The sequence below is a fragment of the Euwallacea fornicatus genome, chromosome 31, assembly GCF_040115645.1.
Source record: "Euwallacea fornicatus isolate EFF26 chromosome 31, ASM4011564v1, whole genome shotgun sequence".
Classification (NCBI taxonomy): Eukaryota; Metazoa; Arthropoda; class Insecta; order Coleoptera; family Curculionidae; genus Euwallacea; species Euwallacea fornicatus.
In genome coordinates this window covers 2,050,195-2,070,932 of record NC_089571.1, presented here as the reverse complement: position 1 = coordinate 2,070,932, position 20,738 = coordinate 2,050,195, and the positions used below count along the sequence as shown (strand labels likewise).

At 36.7% G+C, this 20,738-nt stretch overlaps 1 long non-coding RNA gene and 1 pseudogene across 2 annotated transcripts in view; one reads left to right on the top strand and one right to left on the bottom strand.

The window, feature by feature from the left end:
* The window catches only part of LOC136348106 (uncharacterized), an 87,884-nt gene that overhangs the window by 46,300 nt on the left and 20,846 nt on the right, over positions 1–20,738 (top strand). The window lies entirely within an intron of this gene.
* LOC136348052 (uncharacterized) lies at positions 1,331–19,973 on the bottom strand (annotated as a pseudogene).

Below are 20,738 nucleotides of genomic sequence, written 5' to 3'. Positions count from 1 at the left end.
GAAAATCCAATATCGTAGATTATTTCTGATTTTTTGTTATTTTTCATATCTGATTATTGATACCAGTTATCATATTACAACGAAAGAAAAAAACAGTTGCAAATTGAAATCTATTCATTTCATAACTCGATTCATAACTTGGAACGCTATGATTGAAAAAGCTTGGACATGTTCACATTTTAAGCATAAATTGTGTTATTCTTTAATGTTGTCATATATTCTGCTCCATTAAAAAAATAAGCACTTCCATGTATCGCTACTATCGAAACTTGTAGTATGTAATGGATAGTTTTCCAGAGCTAATTGAGAATAGAAAGCTTAATGTAAGAACCAGATTTACGGAGACTACTGTGCGGATTCTGGACATTTTGGTGAAGGATAAACTAACGATTAAACGGACATAATTCCAACACGCTTCTGTATTTTTCATGTACCGTGTGTACATAAAGTATGTAAGAAATTCATTTTTTCGATCTAGAATTAAAATAATAAAAAATGGACTTTAGTTTAATATTCCACATATTTTGGTTGGATAATATTAACTGTGACGTCATCGTTGTTCCAGATATGACGTCAGTGTTAATTTTTTTAAAGGATTTTTGATAATTTCGTGTGAACGATCGCACTTTATTACGTAAAAGATGTAAAGTATTTCATTTTTCGCCCAGATTTGTTCAGTATTTTTCATGTTTTAATACGAGTATAAATAAATGTAACATTTTCCATTTGTAATATTGTTGAAAATGTACTTGAGTGTTTTTATCATCTATTTATTGTTTCTTAATCAGTATTTTGACGGGAAATTATGATACGTTCAGAATGCTCCACGCTTTTGGCCACCACCGTACAAGTGGTTAGTCACCATTCTATTTCATACGCATACCTTTATGGCAAAGTGTGTTTTTTTCCATTGCTTGAACCAATTCATTATTTGAATAATATGATCCAGTAACTTTATGTCAAGTTGGGGCACACCCCGGAAGTAACGCTTAACGGCGGTTCTGGTGGGGAACCGGGCTAAGAGGGGAGGTTTTCAGTGGGCAGGCGCCTCGTTATGGGGTGAACCCCACATAACCACTGCAGACAGAATATCAGGCAGTGGTACCTATGAAGGTTTTCATTCCCCACATAAAAAAAACAGTAAGGGTACAGGTCCCCTGTCTGCTATGAATTGTTTAAAGGTATAAATAATAATAATACAAAATTGTGTAAATTTTGCAACTTACTGCGTCTTTTTAGCGCCTAATTTTGTAAATTATGCAGTAGCAATGCACCAAACTACGGGGAAAAACTCAGTCTGAAAAACTCCACAGTGTATTTCAATTTTCTAATCTACGAAAATTTATTACTCACAAACTTTAGTACCTCTACCACCTTCCGAGCTCATCACTTTTTCATCAAGTTTCTCGGTATTCTCCATATGCGTCCTTCTCAGTTTCTCTTCATCTGCCGTATAACTAGCGTATAGCTGCTCCAACTGTGCATCGATAGCTTTCAACGACTGATTCAAACCGTATTTCTTCCGGAGCTGGTCGTCTTTCATTTCAGGAAGTAATTTCAGCGGATGTTCTGGCGATGAGCGGTCTTCACTGAATTTCTAGAAATTTTTCATTCAATCGACCAACGGTTTATTTAAGGGACGATGACTCGTTCTAATCTAAACCAACCTCTAAATCTGAATCGATTTGTCTCAAACGAGCCTCGTTGACTCTGGATAGGCAAAAGGCGTTAAAAGTGTCCAGTTCTTGAATTGGTTCTTCACGATGAGGTTCCGCAGACGATGGGACTGATGACGGAAAAGCGAGCTCTGCATCATCCAGCTCACCGTCGTTTACTATACAATGTCGTACCTTGAACATTTTATTGAGATGCACTGAAAACACTGACCCGTGTCCTTTAACATATTGACAATTTTAGCTTTGTCCTCGTCCGTAATGGAAAGTTACGCCATCGCTCCCTTTTTGAAAGCTTTAGAGTTTGATCGATAACAATGTAGTAACCACTGTAATGAAAAATTATTTTTGAAAACGCTTTAACACTTGCGATAATATTTCTTTTAGCAAAATTGTTGCACAGTTTTCGGCCCTTTGTCACTTCCCGACATCTTTGCTTGAAGAGTTAGCTGCCTTAAATAACGCGTGGACATGACCTATTGTTTGACCTACAGCTGCTTTTTAGATCTCCTCCCTCTTTCCTCAAAATCGCTCATTCCCAAGAATTTCTCACGTCTCTCTCCCCTCCCCCAACCTATTTTTCAAATACTTTTGATAGGTAGCAAAAGAATATAAATTTAATAAAATAATCCTGTAACGATTAATAATCTCGTTAATTTTTACAACCCGTTTATTAATAACATTCAGCTTCTGTTTCACTTCAGGGGGTATTTTTAAGACGTTTAAAAGTTTTCTCTACTTCGTACTCAGCTGCTTTGAGTTTTTCTTTTCGGACAGTTCTGAGCGCCGAACAGGATTTTAAAGATTCCAATTTGTCGAGCATCGTATTGTAAAAGTTTCCAGCTTCGTTAACAATTTTTCTTGCATCGCCTGTTAAAAATTTATTTTGCTGAGTAAATAATTGAAATTATGAGGGAGAGAAGTGTCTGGAAACTTTCCCTATTATTAAGACAAAGTCCTGCTGCTTATTTCTGCATTTTCGCGAAATTTTCCGACTAACATCAAGAGGAGGATGAATTATGGACCGCTTTTAGTGTCCTTAATTCCATTACGTAAACTTTGATAGATAGGAAGAGCCAAAATGTTTAGAGTAGATTACAAGTGATGTAACAAGGCGCTTAAATCTTTGTAATTACTTTCGATTCCGTTAATCTACAACTATCGTTTACACCAACAATGTCAAACTTATGTTATGCACGAGGGAGAATATGTTTATATATTCAATCAGTGGATGTAAAGACGTTATGAACATAACGTAGCATGACTGAGCTAAATTAGCAGCACAATTTTGAGATAATCTTGACATTGATCTTAAACAAAAATATTTACATAATTTGTTGTTGCAACAGATTTTGATTCATCCCTTCCACCGCATCTATTAAGGCGGGTCATACAGGGTCAGCCACGCAACCCGTTGATTAAAAAATTTTTGGTTTCCCACCATCGTAGCGCAATGAAATTTGGTCCCGGGCCGAAATCGATCGTTTGGAATGCAAGTAAAAATTTTCAAAATGGCGGCACTTCCGGGTACACCGGAAGTACCGAGAAACCCAAAAAGCGCAAATGTCGAACCAAAACCAAATTGGAAAATGAGAACTCCAAAAGATCTTTCAAAAGAAAAAGAAAATTTGGTAATTTTCACAAATCGACATACAAAAGGTCTCCGAGAAACTCGGCGGGATCATCAAATATAAGGTGGGAGAAAATAAACTACATTGGCGAATATTTTCTTCATTTATTTATTTTATTTATTTATTTATTTATTTTTTAATTTGTCCTGCAAGACTACTGGAAAGTAATTTGACTATTGAAAATTATCACCTCCATTTAAAACTTTTTCTTTAAATGCAGCTGAACTAACTGTGCATTTCAAGATTGCCGCTTGACCTCTGTTCTCCTTTCTAAGGCCTATTTTGCTTCTTGTTGCAGTTAAGTAGTCATTTTTTGAAAACAATGCGCGGTCACTGAGAAATAATTTATTTCGACATCCGCGATTTCGCGCTGGCCTCAAGACCGCCATTTTGAAGCCAACAAACATTCTAATTTATGCTCAAACTGGTCCTCAATTTGATAACGCGATGGTAGGAAAAAAAGGTGTTTACCGACGAGAATGATAAAAAAATACATTCTTGAATACTAAACGATTAAAAAGCATTAATTATTAAGTCGAATGGTCGACGCAGATCCACTGAATTCTTTGCGCATACCATTAATATGAACAATACTCCTTTATTAAATATAAATAAATGGAATAATGTGCGTTGCCTCTAGGCGCAAACATCCATTAAAACACATCCTAATACTTAACTTAATTGTAACAAAATTAGCGTTTTTCCGATATTTATAGCCTTTTAAGACGTTCAACAAACGCTTCGTAAATAAATATCAAATCCTTATTCTTCAGCATGAAATTTAGAACCGTTTGCGAAACCAAAAATCATAATTCCAAGGACCTTTAAATGAGAAAACAATGACTACTCTCCACTTATGAGAGCGACTAATCACACTTCTATGGACCTAGCAGCAGTAGAACTACTCTCTTCCAACGAGGATATATTTAGAGCCCCTTTCATGGGCCTCCAGTCTTCGAGGCTCAGCCTCTTTGACAAACATTCCGCCGAAATTGGAGGGGCGTGGTATTCTTCATCTGAAGTCCTAGAATCGTCTGTCGATCTGGAATGTAGATCCTCCGACGTTATCGGCATTAGCAGTCTGTCATCTAGGAGAGAAAGTGATCTAGTTGGAGGAATAATATTTAAAAGGAGCAGATACCCAAATCCTTAGAGGTGCTAGGAACGCAAGGTATCGAGGGCCTTTGCAGCCTGATGTTAGGGGACGATCTCTTTCTGTTCTTCAATTTTATCTTCTTCTTAAAGGCGTGCTTCGCTCTGAATCGATCCTCGTCGCTGCTATTTTCTGTATTTAAATCTTCGCTCGAAATCCAAACTTCCTCGTCCTGTAAGCAAATAAATTAACGTTAACGTGGGTCAAACATATGCAGGTATATGGGTCAACATGAAACATTGTTCGTGGTCAAACGTACACATCCGCTGCAGGAAAAAATAAAAAACGACTCGTTTCCGCGCATTCAAGGTGATCGTTAAGGAGTTCAAGAGAACAATAACTTGAAAACGGTTGATAAGTACTCAGAACGATTATAAAACGAAGGTGGGCAATGAAGGCTTCACAAGATTGAAATTGAAAAGTATGAAAACACGTATGTCTGCGTATTTATTTATTCTGTCCAGGCGGATCTCGCAAAATTCCGTGAATAAATAATAAAATTCTGCTTTTTATGACTGTGGCAACATCGAAACCACCCGAATGAGTCCTCAGAAGAGATGTAATTCCGGCGTTTCTGGTAGTGCTGTCAAGGATAGGAATTGAAAATTTCAAGTAAACCAGACATTTTATAACAATCTTATGTGGTGTTTAAGTTCCGTTTTGCACATGGTTTTTGGTGGTACGACACGCTAGACCACTTTCGGCTGAATCCAGAAAGTCCTTCCGGACGACCAAACGGGAAGTGGGGTGTGTTGTAAATAGAGAACTGAAGGGGGAGCTAAAACACCGCAAAAAACCCTTTTCATCTTCCCTTTTCGTTCTATGTGTTATTAAAAATGTTATAATACATATTTATTCCGCTTTTGGTATTCACATTCGTTGTTTGACAGGTTTCGCCTAGTTTTTATCTACTTTCGTCTGGCATATTTTCTCGTCCTGAACAGTTTTCTAAAGTTCGAATTTTTCTTTTCTGTCTCTCTGCATGCTAGACGTGTGTTTCATTCTAACTCTAGATCTGCTTTGCCTCCCTTAGCGAGCTTTCACAGTCTTTGAAGTGTTTAACTTGTTTTTAATCTCAATTTCCTATTGTTTGAGACTTTTCTCAACATCGAAACTTTTGCGTTGTTCAAAAATGTACGGTACTTCTTCCATGACGTATCAGTTTCGCTTCCCAACTTGCATCTATTTCCTCTCTTTTAATCAGAATTTTATTCATACACTTTGCTCGATTTGATTGCTAATTCGTTTGTTTTGGTAAAATTTATAATAATAATAATATTTGTTCACTTGGTTTTAAGTGAGGTCTCTTCATTAGCTTTCAAATTTCATCATTGGTATCAGTCCGCTTCGTAATATAAGTGAGGCGACGCTCACATTCACGCTCAAATGGCCGCGGTCCGTGCTCATCGCGAATGACGTTTTGAGTGTTGCTTGTATAGAGCGTGAGGACCGCTACGGCTTGAAACGGACTTTATAAAGCAAATTTTCTCCCTCGCTCTACTTCCATTATAATTTTTTGTATTTAGTGCGCACAGTGAAATTTAATTTCTACTCAATTTGTTATTTTAAAAAAGTTTTTCTTTAATGTATTGTTTTTTTACTGTTATTTCCTCTTCTAGAGTACTCTGAAAGCGCAAAGTAATTACTTTAGTTGCGCATTCAAATTTTTTCTGGTAAATGTTAATGCATTAATCGTCTGTTTTCTCACATCTTTGGGCTCGTTTGCTTTAGACAAAACGTAAATTTAATTTCTCATTTGCCTTGCGACTTCTTTCATTTATCTTTTGCTTCGCCTTTTTAGTCTTTTTCGTCCCTTTTGCCCGCCTAGTTCCTACCTTCAGCCTCATTTTCGTTTTCAAATCTTACCATCTTCATTTATCAAAAACCACGAAGTTCAGCCATATATGGTTGGATTTTTACTATACATTAAACTTTTCATACCTTATTCTGTCTAGTTTTTCTCCATCTTTTGCGCTGCATTCATGGCACATTTTCTTCTCTCTCAACTACGTTATATTGACTTTTTCACGTCAAGTTTAACACAACTTAATTCTGTGCATTTAATTATTTTTCTCTTTTAATCAGATCTTTAGAATCTACATTTAAAACACACTTTTCCACGTTGCATGTAAAATGTCCAAAATTTTCAGATCTGTGATTCCGAAAATTTTAGCTTGTTTTTGATGGAGTGTCTTGAAAAAATCTTTCATGAGAAAATAAGTTTTCCAATAGCAGGTCAAGCAAGAGAGAGAGAGAGCAGGTGAAATAGACACTCCCTTGTCTTGCTATTTATAATAAAAATTTTAATTTTCCGTTAAATTGTACCATCCACCATATGAATCATTCAAGGCTTCGTAATATTCGCATAGCACTCACTGGCGAAGACATCAACATCATCGCTCACAATCTGAATTTAATTAACATAGAAACAAGCACGCCAACTGATAATTTGCATATAATCGGCTGGAATTGGGAAAAGATCTGTAAAAGGTCGTAGGTGTTGTAAATTTTATCAACTATAGCTAATTCTACAGGTTAAAACTTAATGAAAATCGTCTAAGCCAAATATATTCATTTGATTACTTTGATTATTAATTTAGAATAATAATGGAGTTGGATTTAGTTCTCTCAGTATACTTTTTTTTATAATATATAAATGAGAACTGAACGAATACTTTATAATTTTGGTCATGTAATCCATTAGTTTCATCACCAATATCGGAGAATTATAGCAATTTAAAAGTCATGAACCTTCGATGCCTGTAATAGCCGCAGACAAGGACCAAGTGATGGATAACGAGCTTAAATTTCCTGGAACAAAAACCACACAAATTGATTCATCATTGTATGATTTAGGTTTCAGCTTCACAACTGATATCATTAAATTAAAAGTTCCTTTATGCAATTCGAAGTCGCTAATAAACATCTCAACACGTGACGAAACACTTAATTTTTTTTAAAGCAAATTGCTTTCGACTCTACGACTTTTAGAATTCACCTACATTTAGCTGTACAAGATGTTTCAGCATGTGTCTGCCAACTGCTCGCCGTAGGTCTTTGTGACCGAGATAAGAGATAAATTTCATGCTAATATACAGTGCGGCGCAAATGTATGGAATAAATTTATTATATCTAAAATAAATGGCACCTAACAGAAATTCTAAAACGTGTCTATTTAAATTTAAGGGGCCTCATTTTAGTAAATATTTTAGAGACGGGACGTCACCAGGATGGACGTAATGAAACGAAACTTTTTTTTTTAAATATAAATGTAAATATAAATGTGACACCTCCTTCGAAAGGTCTCCTCATCGCTCATTCAGCAGTATAATCGTTTTTCCCCAACTTTTATATTAAACAGTTTATTTAATAAAACTGTTTAACTCTATGACATTATACTGCTCAAACTGACGGCCTTAAGCAATTAGGCCCTGCGAAATCCAGGCAGTAATTTTTTTAAAAAATATTTTACAGGATCTCTGGGATTATTTAAGCAATCTCCGCTCTGACGCGCAGCTTCAACTGGTCTAAATTGTATGCTCGACTTTTATGAATTTTACTTTTCAAAAGTCCCCATAAAAAACTCCAACGGACTCAAATCGGGTGACCTTGGTGGCCATTCGACCGATTCCCTCCTCCCAGTCCACCTATCTGGGAAAACGTCCTTGGAGTAGGTTCTTAGACCAACGGCATAGCGTGGAGGAGCCCCTTCCTGCTGCAACCACAGATTGTTTCTAGTTGGAAATTACATAATAACGCTGAAGAAACGGAAGAAATCGCGCACCAGTTGAATTGTCCCTAATTAATGGTCCTGTGATCTAATCGCTAACAATCCAGAACCAAAACTTGAACTTTTCGGAATGTTGCGTGCCAGATTCCTCTACCAAGTGTGAATTTTCCCGTGCCAAATGTGGGTATGTTTGCCGGTTCGTGTGGCTGTTGAACAAAACGATGGCTTTACGTGGAGATATCATTTTTACTAGAAAGTCCTCATGTCTGCTACAACGTTCCATAACGGTCTCGCAGAATTCGATCGGTCTATCAAAATCATCTTCCAATAGCTCTTGAACCAGATGTGCTTTGTACGGTTGCCACCCCGTGTCGCGAAAACAAAGGGCATTTAAACACATGTTTATATGAACTTTATTTTTTACTTCGCTCACGAGAACCTATGGTAAGGGGCTGGCACACTTATCCTGAAATATCCTGTATATTCTAATAAATATACTCGTAGAAATTTATATTGTTTATTTGTTCGCTTTCGTAACTTTTCAAACACGCTCTATTCGCGATCAATGCTAATTTTCAAACAGCAATGTAAATGAGCTCTAAGTGAGCTAAACGGAACTCAAAACACATTTTCCGTGTGATTATCATATTTGCATCAGAAACGGTTTTGATTTTATCACTTCGCAAAATAATGCCAATATGTGAGCGTTAATAGAAACACTTGCCGTGAAATAATAATTATCGCATTTGCCTTTATAATTATCACTTATACAGTTAAATTTAGAACTAATAATGATGACAAAAACGTTTATAAAAGGAAATACTATTAAAAGCAAAATCTAAAATTAAAAAGGTACCAAACTCTGTAGAATTACGTAATTTGCAAGGATAATAGTCCATTAATTAGCTGACTTGAAAGAGTTTGAAGACAATTAAAACAACACAACGTCTGGTTTATTTGTCATTAACTTAATGGCCCTAATGAACAGAATTTAAACTTTTCTGAAATTCTAAGTTGTCGGTTTTGCAGTAATTACATAGATTAGTACGATTTTTTGTGACACAAAGACTGATAGGGGAAACATAATTAAACCGCTTCATTCTGCTAGTTCAATTTCACAATGGTATTTAGTTAATCAATAAAAACGATATCAATCTGTCTAGCAAAGAAAAGTCATTAGGTAATGAAAATACCTTTCTCCCGTGCGTATCTGGTGTTTTCCTTTATTGCAAAGTATTTGCAGGGACATTCAATCTATAAATGAGTGATAAAGCGCCGAAGTGTGTGTGCATTAGAGGCAATTAGTTACTAATTTCATTTTCTAGGGTTACGGACTTTTCTATCACCGGAAACAGAGCAAACTTTATCAAAATCTTCCTCCTTGACCAGGCTTACACGGTGTGACCCATTTGTTTTGGGGTCAGTCTGTTGAAAGTTTATTGATGGCGCGATTTAGGCGGGATTTTTTTAAAAATTATAGAGCGTGATGAACTGCGCATTCTCATCCAAAATGGCCTGATTGACATAAAATCCAAGGCCTACTATGACAGTTTCTAGGAGCAAAATTTTTAATAAACCACATTAGCGATTTTTTTAGAAAAAATCTGTGCACTCCACTGGATCGGCCACCCCTCAAAACGGGCTTGTACAAAATTTTAACGAAAAATCTTGAGTAATAACGATTTTGCGGAAGAATTAATAGTGCACGTTCAGTACATATTTATCTTGAAAAATCCGTAGTCGGCTATGGAGAACAAGTGAAGTGTTTAGCTGTCAAACAAACGCAACAAACGTCAACATCGACATTAGAACTTGTTCGTTCTTAATACAAATTGAACTATTAATCGTGATAATTGTGGAAAATTCAAGTGAAAAAGGAAAAACAGAAATTGTTCGTCTTGTTGGTGATAACGTGCGTGCGCCCGGCAGCAGAAGCTGCGGCAGAATGCAGGATTCAGCATCGGACATCCAGGTAGACCGGGAAGTCGAAGTAACGAGGCAAAATGGACGTCGTGGACTTTCTCTAACAACGAAATTTTGCAATATTTCAACGACGATTCCCGAAATGGCATTAGAATGGCCAGTTTGGACCTTAATATACCCAGAGAAAGTATAGGAAGATGGAAGTAAGTACCCAACGTGCGTTTTTAACTCTTCTACGAGATCGTCATTACGTAAAACTCCGTACAGGCCCGTCGTGATTGGTGGCCAATCCAGTGGCGTGCGCAGATTTTTTCTTAAAAAATCGCTGATATAATTTATTAAATTTTCGCTCCTAGAAACTGTCATACTAGGCCTTAAGTTTTCCATCAGCCAGGCCATTTTCGCTGAAAACGTGCAGTTTATCACGCTCTATAAATAAAAAAAAAGAAAATCCGGGCCGAGTCGCACAATCAATGGACTTTTTACAGACCGACTCCGAGACAAATGGGTCACACCGTATGTTCCAATTATAATTTAAATTCTTTAATATTCAATGTTATCAGACGCAAATACAGGGTTGGGAATAGTCCGGAATAAAATTAATACATTTTCGAGGGGTGGCTTAAAATAAGGCGCTGAAACGCGTGAATTGATTTTGAGTTGTGTGTATGTTTTGGCCATAAAACGAAATATTTCCCTTCAGCCCTTAGCCGCAATCCCACCCAACTTGTTTTTAATGGAAACATATGTCGTGCGTAGACTCGTTGAAAAGCTTGTGAAAAATGGAACATCACTATACCTTTTTTTTTAAATACTCAATATAATAATTAAACTCCCTGATCTTCTGCTGATATCTTTTCCATGTCTGCATTTTACTGAATCGCTGTTCATTGTCACATTATCTTAATCAAATCGTATACTTGTGGTTAGGGTCTATCATTCGCTGTAGTTTAGCTTAACGCATTTTCTCACGTTCTTTCTAACAGTTATGCCTCGTTTTCTTCACGTTCCATTTTCTACACACTCTTTAAATTAATATTTCTTCCGTCCATTTTATTGTTTAATCTCACTTTCTGTTAAGTGAATTATAGTTTAGTTCTATATATTTGCGCTCGACTCTCTTATGACGAAGTCTTTTCTTCGTCCTCATTTCGGCACCATTATACTTGGTCATATAAAAATTGGGAATATTTCGATTTTGACAATCGACCGAGGCACTTTTCGAACTCTTTACCCGCCAATGGAGATGTTTCTATATCGGGATATTCTTCGAAATCGACAAAACCCCTCTCATAAAATATAAATTCCTAGTTATACCAATAAGGCGCCTTTCCTCTCATACGTCCTCGAACGAAGCCTAGACCCCAACTAGGCAATAAATGCAAATATCGCAAATTACAGCTTTACAACAATAACTAATTGTAGCATGTCGCATCAATCTACTTCCTTTTTTAAAAAAGTAGCAATAAATAAAACCTGTTTAAGGACACTACTCGTCTTCCAATGCTAGACAGTTACCTTGTTTCTAAGTACTTAGCGTCGGACATTTTTATGAGTTTATACCATCTGTTCAGACACCTCATAGTAGTATTTGTACAAGGTGGATAGGATCATAATCGTATTTCCATCATGTTAAAGAAGCTGCCATTGCAGTCTTTGGCGGCTTTAAATATGGAAATATCGAGGTCAGGAATTTAGTTTCCTGCATTTGATATCTGGTATCATACCAACTGCGCTATCAAAATCATCTAAACTATTTTAATTTTTTTTTTATTTATAAAACTCTGAAAGCGGCGATTTGTTAAAAAAAAAGTCAAGCTATGCTTGACGTAACACTCTAATTATACCTAAAACACACATAATTAAATATTTATATTGGCATTGATAGGGGCATCCCCTTTGAAGTTATTTATACTACTAGTTTTTTTTCCTTTTTGTTTTCGAGCTGGAATATTATTATGTTAGTTTCGTTTGAAAATATGTTGATATATTCGTATTTTTTTAGACTATCTAATTATTTACTCAAAATTAAACCAAAGTAAACGATGCAGACATGTGGAAATTTAGGTTTTTAGCACGTATGTTAGGGACATTGCGGGGGTTTTTGAACAACAGAAAAAGTCGCGTTTAAATCAAAATAATTAAGTTTTTCCAAAAGCAACTAAAAAAAAAATCTAAATTTTTCTTAACTAAATATTAATTTTACAAATTTGTTTAGCTACCATTTTTAAATGCCGTTTTTCTCAAAAATATTAAAAATTGTAATAGTAGTAACGGTCCACAAGATCTTCTTGGACACCAACATCAAATTATAATTAAGTTGGAATTTAAAGTAGATTTTTCAACTATAAAGACGACATGGGGAACATTTTAAATTATGTTGATTAATATAATATTCTTGAGACATCCGGAGGCGCTGCTCTCTATTAAATACATATTTAAGAAACATTTAATATGTCCAAAATTCATATCTCTCATTGAAATGAATTATATATATACGTAATTTGTATGTTCAGCTTATCATTTTTTATTGAGTTTATAAAATAATGAATTTCCGTAAAAAAATCATGCACAAGTAATAAAGATGAATATAAATGATAACACCGTTCTCCTTGGCGTCAATATTAAATTTTTGGATAAAATTATGTATTTTTATTTATGATATAAGATAAAATTTAAATTTCCAGGTTCTGTTAGTTCGTTAGTAAATTAATCACAAGTGTTAATTTATTTTAAAAATAATTAATAACCGCATCAACAGTTAAATATCAAAGACTTTGGATTATTATACCGTGCAGGAATACTTCCGAAGATTCCTCCAGTCGTTTCAGAACCTTAAGGTACTGTTGCCTTAGACCCCCCCAAACCCCGGAAACTAAAGTAGACAAATTTTATTTTATTATTTTATTATTTTTTTATGAGTACAGTTGCACATTTCAAGATCAGTTTAGAAGTACTATATGGGCATCAATCCTTAATACCACCCCCATACTGACGGAACATATGTTACTCCCTTGGTGCTTGAGACGACAATACGAGAATAACAATACTTCAGTCTGGAAGACCATAGCGTGAGTGTCCAGTGTAAACTAGCACATGTACCCTCATCAGCCATTCCATCCAATCAGTATTTGTAGTCATCTGTGTACCAGCTGGTCTCATCGCGAACCATATTTGCTGATAAATGTGTCTCATTCTTCGAAGTTGGTTATCGCGACAACCAGGAAGTGTCAGAATTGCGGTTGAGAGTCACACATTCCAATAGTACTGCGGAAGTGCGAGAGTGATTAAATGACCGTAGCTGCAACTGTTGTATAATTCACATCTATATGCTCCGGGCCCTATCTCTAATTTGATCAGCAGGTCTAGGACTGTGAGATCGAGCAACGCCTCAGTACTGTGGTGTAAATCATCCTCAAGGGCTCAGTTATTTCAAAGTGTATGAACCTCTGAACCTTGCGCAGCTGAATCCACATATATTTTCTCTTTCAAGGCCATCCCACCAGCACAATAGACGTCGTAGGTTAGAATATGTCTCACTATGTAGCTCAGGCTTTTCTTCCAAGAGAAAAAAAGAAAATATTGTTGAATCTGAAGAACACAATTCTACCGGCGGTTTACCTCAAAGTGACGTCTGTATGCTGAAATTGCGCCTAACTGGGACGTTTATCATTTCTATTCATTTGATTGAAAATTAAAGTATTACACCAAAGACAAGGAGAGAGAGAGAGAGAGAGATCGCCGGTCGTAATATCTCCATCATTATTGGTCAACAAACTCACATTGATTGATCAACATGTCTACACACCGACACCAATCGTTAAGACTATGCTGACATCCCCCGGTCCCCGTCCTTGCAGAGGACATTAGCCAGATCATCGGCTGTGTGCACAACCCAGCGTCAGCTAGCTATACAAGAGACTTTTCAGTTCGAAACAGACAGGAGCAGTAATGAGACTCCGTTAGAGACAACCCTCACCAGCAACCCCGGTGGCCTATTCTCCATACACTTCCATCAAGGTTACCCTTTGCGACCACGTCCACCAAACCCACCACAACAGGGATAGCTCCACATTCCGCCCCGCTAGGAGGTGACGTCATAAAGGCTCCCTGGACTTCACTTTTGTCTGCAAGAGCGCTCTTCCGCCCTGCATGTGAGGTGGTGTGGACCAAATGCGTTAACATAAGCGGGGCTGACGGGGAATGAGGGCCGCTTCTTACGTATAAGTCACCGACAAATACTCTGATCCGGAATTACCATATTTAATAGCTTGAAAGAAAATGTAAATTAAGTGTGAAGTAACTAAGACTTATATACACGACACTGAACGAAATTTGTCATTATTTCTCGTTTATCCGGGGACTGCTCGTACGATTACCGAACATCCTTCATGCATGAGCCGCGACTCTCGGGCATTCGTACGAACATCTGATGAATGCATAAGGTGGATAATTCAAAATCAGCAATTTAATTATTACATTACGGGTCTGTACGCAGCGGGACCAATTTGAAGTATATTTGTACTCTTAGTCCTTATTTTTTCTTTAATATTTGGTATTTGACTAATTTACTATCAATTTACAGTATATCTCAAGTAATTTGGCGAATTTGGGTTCATCGCATGACGGATGCATGAGAAGGAGCCTTAATGCCATTAAGCCAGCTAACACTGAGCCAAACACTAACTAAACCTTAATAAATATGAAAATGTTTTTTATGCCAGCCCTATCCATCTTTTCCAGTCACATGGAGGGAGTCAAGGATATAAGAAAGGCGGGAATCAGTGAGATATTTTAGCATATAAAAAGTTTAGTTTACAAAAAAATATATTTTGCTCGATACTAAATTTAAAATAAGCTTTAAGGAAAGAAGCTGTTTATCAATGCGCAATAATAGAATCAGTGCCAATATACACTATTAATTTTTTAGGTAAATAAGCAGAAGTTGGCTACGAAATACCTTCGTGAATTATTGACCGTCGAATATGCGGTCAAATTATTCAAAATGGAAAATCAAAAAGGCTTTTCGGGCATGACAATCTGGATCGAATTAATGGCTATCAGCCAATTTATCCCCAACCGGAATGATCTCCGATGATAACCAGCTAATCTGATTGGTTGGAAATCAGCTTGAAGCGATCAATGCCACCCAGATCGTCATTTCCGAAAGGGCCCAAAACGACGACATTATCAGCTGCTCCAATTTTTAAACGTTGTTGTTGGAGGTAGTTCGGGCTGGAAATGAAAATGAAGACGATCAGAAGATTTGCAGCGGTCGAGGGCCGTAGCACCTCGAACTTGAACCGACCGACTGCTTTTACCTGACAATTTGATTTGACCATTACCTGTCGGCTTTATTTTGTGAAAATTTAATAATGGGAAAAAATTAATAAATTTTACTTTTTAATTTTGAACCAATACAACGAACCACCCAAACTGGAGTTCGATACATTCACCGCATTTAACGTATTTCCTTTGTTCATTTTTACTTGGAATTTCTACGCGGTTTTCAAAGGTGTTGTTTGAATTGCAACAAATGGCTACAACGGATTTTTATTAAAGCAACAGGCGTTCTGTTCTTTAACATTTTGATATACGAAGTAAGGCCCTAAAGTTTCCCTCCTAGCACGCATTAAAAAATAGTAGAATAAGACGTTTTTTGTTATTTTTTGCAACATAATCTCCTTCCATTTCAATGCAATTTTCCAAAGCACTAATTAACATTTCTAAGCCTTTGAAAAAATAATCAGAGGTTTTGGTGTCAAAGTGTTCCGGAACTGCCGACTTGACAGCATCGTCGGCAAATTTCCCACCACGCAGACCAGATTTTAGTTTTTCGAAAAGGTAATAATCGCTGGAGCCAGGTTCGGACTGTAGTGCGGATGGTCCAGTTGTTAAAAGCCGCATTTGAACGCTGCAGCTTTTGCACCCACAGCCTAACTAAAGCACTATCATGCACACCTCGAGTAAGCTTTCAACGACGCTTTTTTTAAATTCTATCTCGTAATTCGTGTAAAGGGGGGGACATGATAAATTCCGTTTATAGCGATACGCCTCTCTTTGAAGTCGACGGAAAGAATTCTCTCACAATTGCAAAAAACCGTAGTGATCACTTTTTTGTTCACTGCAAGACTTTGTTGAGTGTGACTCACTGGGTCGCCCACCTTCTATCGATCCCCTTTTGAAGAGAGTAAAATGCCACGGTTTCGTGCCCTGTGACGATCGTCTTCAAAAACTCGTCTGGACCTTCTAAAAATCGTCCGCAGCTTTCCGCGTGTTGCTGCATTTGAATCATCCACAGAGCTTTAAGAACCGATCTTGCACCAATTTACATCAAATGAATGTTCACGTCAAACTCTGGGAACTGCAGTTTTAGCAAGCCCCAATCTCGTTTCATCTTTAATTGCGTTCAAACGTTGGTCTGAAGTGATTTCCCCTTCTACAGCAGCTATCGATTTTGATGTCAGCATTTCAACAGGACGTCCTGAACGCGGACGTCGACCCCGGTCGTCCAAGGTGGGATAGCATGGGGACAAATTACCGTATACAACATCCATTCGTTTGTGTTATTCCTTTTGGTGATTTTCCTTCTAGGGCTAAAAATTTGATCGCCGCACCACACTCAATGTTCAACATTTGCAAGAGTCAATCGGCACTTGGTCTCCATGAATTTGTACCTAAACAACCACTTCCTTGATTTGGCTTATTTTTGCCCCCAGGTAAATAAACGACTTAAGTATATAAACAAAGTTTTGTTACTTCCTAGAAAAACCCAAAATGTGTTAGGACGGAAATTTTTTGACTTTACTACGTATACATCAATCCCTAAATTTCGCATCGTAGGACATTTTCCATAAACAAAATTAGTTATTTGAAAAACACCTTTTCCCCTACAATAAATTTTCCTGAGAAAAAGCTGCAGATGAAAAACAAATGGATCTGTTGCCGTAGGGGTACGAGTATGTACAAACAGTTGAATTGTGCAAAATAGGTCCGCACTTTTATACGTTGCCGAGCCCAAGCAAATCAGCAACTACACACTACACTTCTTGGTGCTACAACTCGTTTATTCCAACCATAATGGTTATGTGTAGACCCACATTTACAGCTTAGTACAATGTCGAAATGGAACTATATCCATCCCAGTTACTCTTAAAATAAAAAATAACAAAACTATAACATATACGCAGTTATCATAATACTTAATTTAAATAAGCTATAGTCGAGGCTATAGCATTATATGATGGTGCTGTTTACAGGATTCTCATTGTGTAAATATTACAGACCGTTTATTTTTGTATGCAGAAATATTTAATAAATCCGGCGGACTCGAGCCAACCAACTTTTGATGGCTACAGTCATAATCAAAAAAACCTTCCTAATTGGTGTTTAAATTACTAAAATTAGAAAACGTGCAACTTAATGATAAACGTAAAATTTCGCAGAAAGTATAATTTGAAAAGTAGCGAAACGTTCGTTCTGGCCGAATTTCGAAAAAACGGTAGATTCCAAGCCAAAATTTTGAAATAAGCTTTAACTGAAAGGTAATTTAGGAGAAAACAAGCACATTTTTTGATGAATTACTTGGCCTCTGGGGCAAGTTTTCCTGGAAGCAGAGTTGATCAAATTGGGTTTATTTACAGGAACTATATAACAATTACATATGTAAATTGCAAGGAAAATAAACCACGGCATTTTTGTAACCTTATTTGGAAGATAAGTTCAGTAGAAACTAGGACGCCAGCCGTTGTTCAGCGTCCCAATAGTTTCATTGAAATTTATTACCTAAAATGGACTTTTTTATCTCTACTTATGGAGACTTTAAGAGGCAGCTGAAAACGTTAGATATTAACACTTAGGGAGTTGAACTCTTAACGGCAAATTCACTCCACTGCAATGGTGATCATTTTACCTGCAACATATATATATACGATCAAGGACGTAGAAGCTTTGCCAGGTCTCCACTAAAATTGATTTGAGTTTTTAAACGGAAGACCGCCATGTTTCAACGCGCATGACTCTTGACATTATGTCGTTAAGAGATGAGCCATGCGCCGGCGCAATTGGCTTATAAGAGTAGGGAACTCCTGGTAACGTAGCTCCTCCGACTCCACAGCCGTGGATTATTGCCTGATTTGCCAAAAAAAAAGAGACAGAACTAAAAAATAATGCTGCATCCAGTTCTTTTACGAGTTGCGTATGTGTTTAAATAATAATTTTTTTCAGAATCGCCAGTGGTCCGCATACGAGCTGGTCATTGTAGATTAAGAAACATAGCACACCGCTGGTTTTTCGGCAAATAAGAATGATGTAGGAACCATCTGCAAAGCCATGAAGGGAAAAATTGTGCCGAGTTTTTTTACTATGTTGCACTGTTTTCGTGAATTTTTTTTATAGTTCCAATGCTTATTACTAACTTAACCTGAATGAATTGCTATTTAAATTCAAAATTTTAAACTGGCGATTTTCAATGAGGATACATTGGAAAAAGTCACTATAGCGAATTTTGACATTTTTCAGAGATTTAAAAAATATTGGAAAAAAATTATTGTAATTTGTTTTTATGCGTTCGAAAAAAAAAACATTTTTAATGGCCTTAATGATGTTTCCGATTCCACTGGGATCTGATTGCAGTGCAATGTAAAAATCGTCAATTCAATTTAACAATGTGCATTAAAGCGACTTTTATTTTTCACTCGAAAACAGTCAGTCGAAAACACTGAAAAGAGAACTCCACAATCGTTGCTGTTTTCTCAAAAAGCGATATAATAAGCGTTTTCGTTTCAAAAATGTTTAACGACCTGCTGGCATGCTCACCACTGATGGACCAGAAAATAGTTTTTCTAAGAAAATTATCCGCCCACCGTAGCTATTAACACTTGCGAAATTTCGTTTAAATATCTGAGAAAGTTCTCAAAAACCAAGAACTTAATTTTTTTTTTAATAAAATTTTAACACTTCGTGTTTTCACTAGTATTGATATTTCCGAAAACAGCCAGGGTGAAAATTGCTCATTTTTTGATGCCGTATTTGCTAGGAAAGGATATCTTTAACTTCGAAATCATCAGTATTACTACATATGTACATGTAATATACATGCATTGGTTATTGTTTTGATGATATGTATATATACAGAGTTGTTCAATTTACATAGTGAAAATTTTAAGGGCCGATACAACTGAAAAAACTGCAATTTAAAAGAAGTATGTGGCAAACTAACATATCTCATGGAAAACTACTATTTCTCCACTAGAAACGTTTCCGATCATACGCCACTAGTGCCAAACACGCACTGACGATTAATTTTAATTCTTTTTTGCGCCACTTTCGAGTTGATAGCATGTAAATGTATTAATGATTTTAAATATTTTATGAAAAAAACTTGAAAACTGTGAATGTTCCGGGCAAATTAGGAGAAAGACTTTTTCCATTCGTTTTTTAAATCTGACCCGTTTCAGTTGGGGCGCGTTCGTAGGTACAAAATGGGAGGAAAAATTTGAAATTGCAACAAAAACTCACCTCTTTCAAAATCCTGGCATGTTGACTGTGCACCACTTTCAGCTCCTCAAGTTTGCCGCTCTCTTCCTTGTTCTCCATGGTAAGTTTGGGGCACGTAAACTTCCCGGATAGCGGCTCCGCAATATCCAACTTTTCCACGCTACAAAACCGCCGGAACTATCCTGACCAACTGGGAACAGGAAAGAGCGCACTCAGATACAAAAGCTTTTCGCAACTTTGTTTATTTATTTATTTAAACTGCGGCAAAGGCGAAGTAGCTCGTTTAGAGTACAATCCGCATGTACGTTGGCAAAGTTCGAAGACAGCGAAATCCTTGACTCGATTCCAGTTAACTCGACAAAAACCTGAATTAAAATTAAGTAAACACAAGGTGCATTTAATTAGATACGAGGGACGGTCGAATACAATCGACCTGCGCCTTGTATGGTATTGAGGTACTTGGGCCGGTTGCTAATTGGGCGGGAATTATGCAGCGGGTGACTGTATTTGATATGCAGGACGAATTTTCCATTACAGCCGCCGTAAATTTTAATAATGATTTGCTCGTCAGCAATTTCCAGTTTTGAAGTTTCGATAGCGATGGTTTTTGTTAGGTAACGATTCGGGAAATTCGCCACTAACGAATAAAAATAACTAACCTGAACTAACCTGAACTAACGAATAAAAATAGGCGAATGAGACTAAGGAGGGGAAAAACACGAAATAAAGGATATTTTTTAATTGTCTGCTAGTCAGTAGTGTGATATTTCGTTCACCCTATGTGGAATCAACGATGTGAGGTGGAAAAGCACCTATACAGGGTGTATGGGAAAAATAAATGTAAAAAAACTCAAATGTTGTTATCCGATTTTCGTTTGTTTACAAGTTATAGCGTAAATAAAATATAAAATTTATAATTTTTATATTTTAATTTTATTTACGCTATAACTTGTAAACAAACGAAAATCGGATAACAACATTTGAGTTTTTTTACATTTATTTTTCATGTACAACACGCTCCTGAAGTTTGGCACGATCCTCCCGACTCACCCTGTATACACATATGCGCATATAAATGATATTAGTTGCTTTTTAGTCATTGGTTTGAGAAACACGATATCATCCCCCGA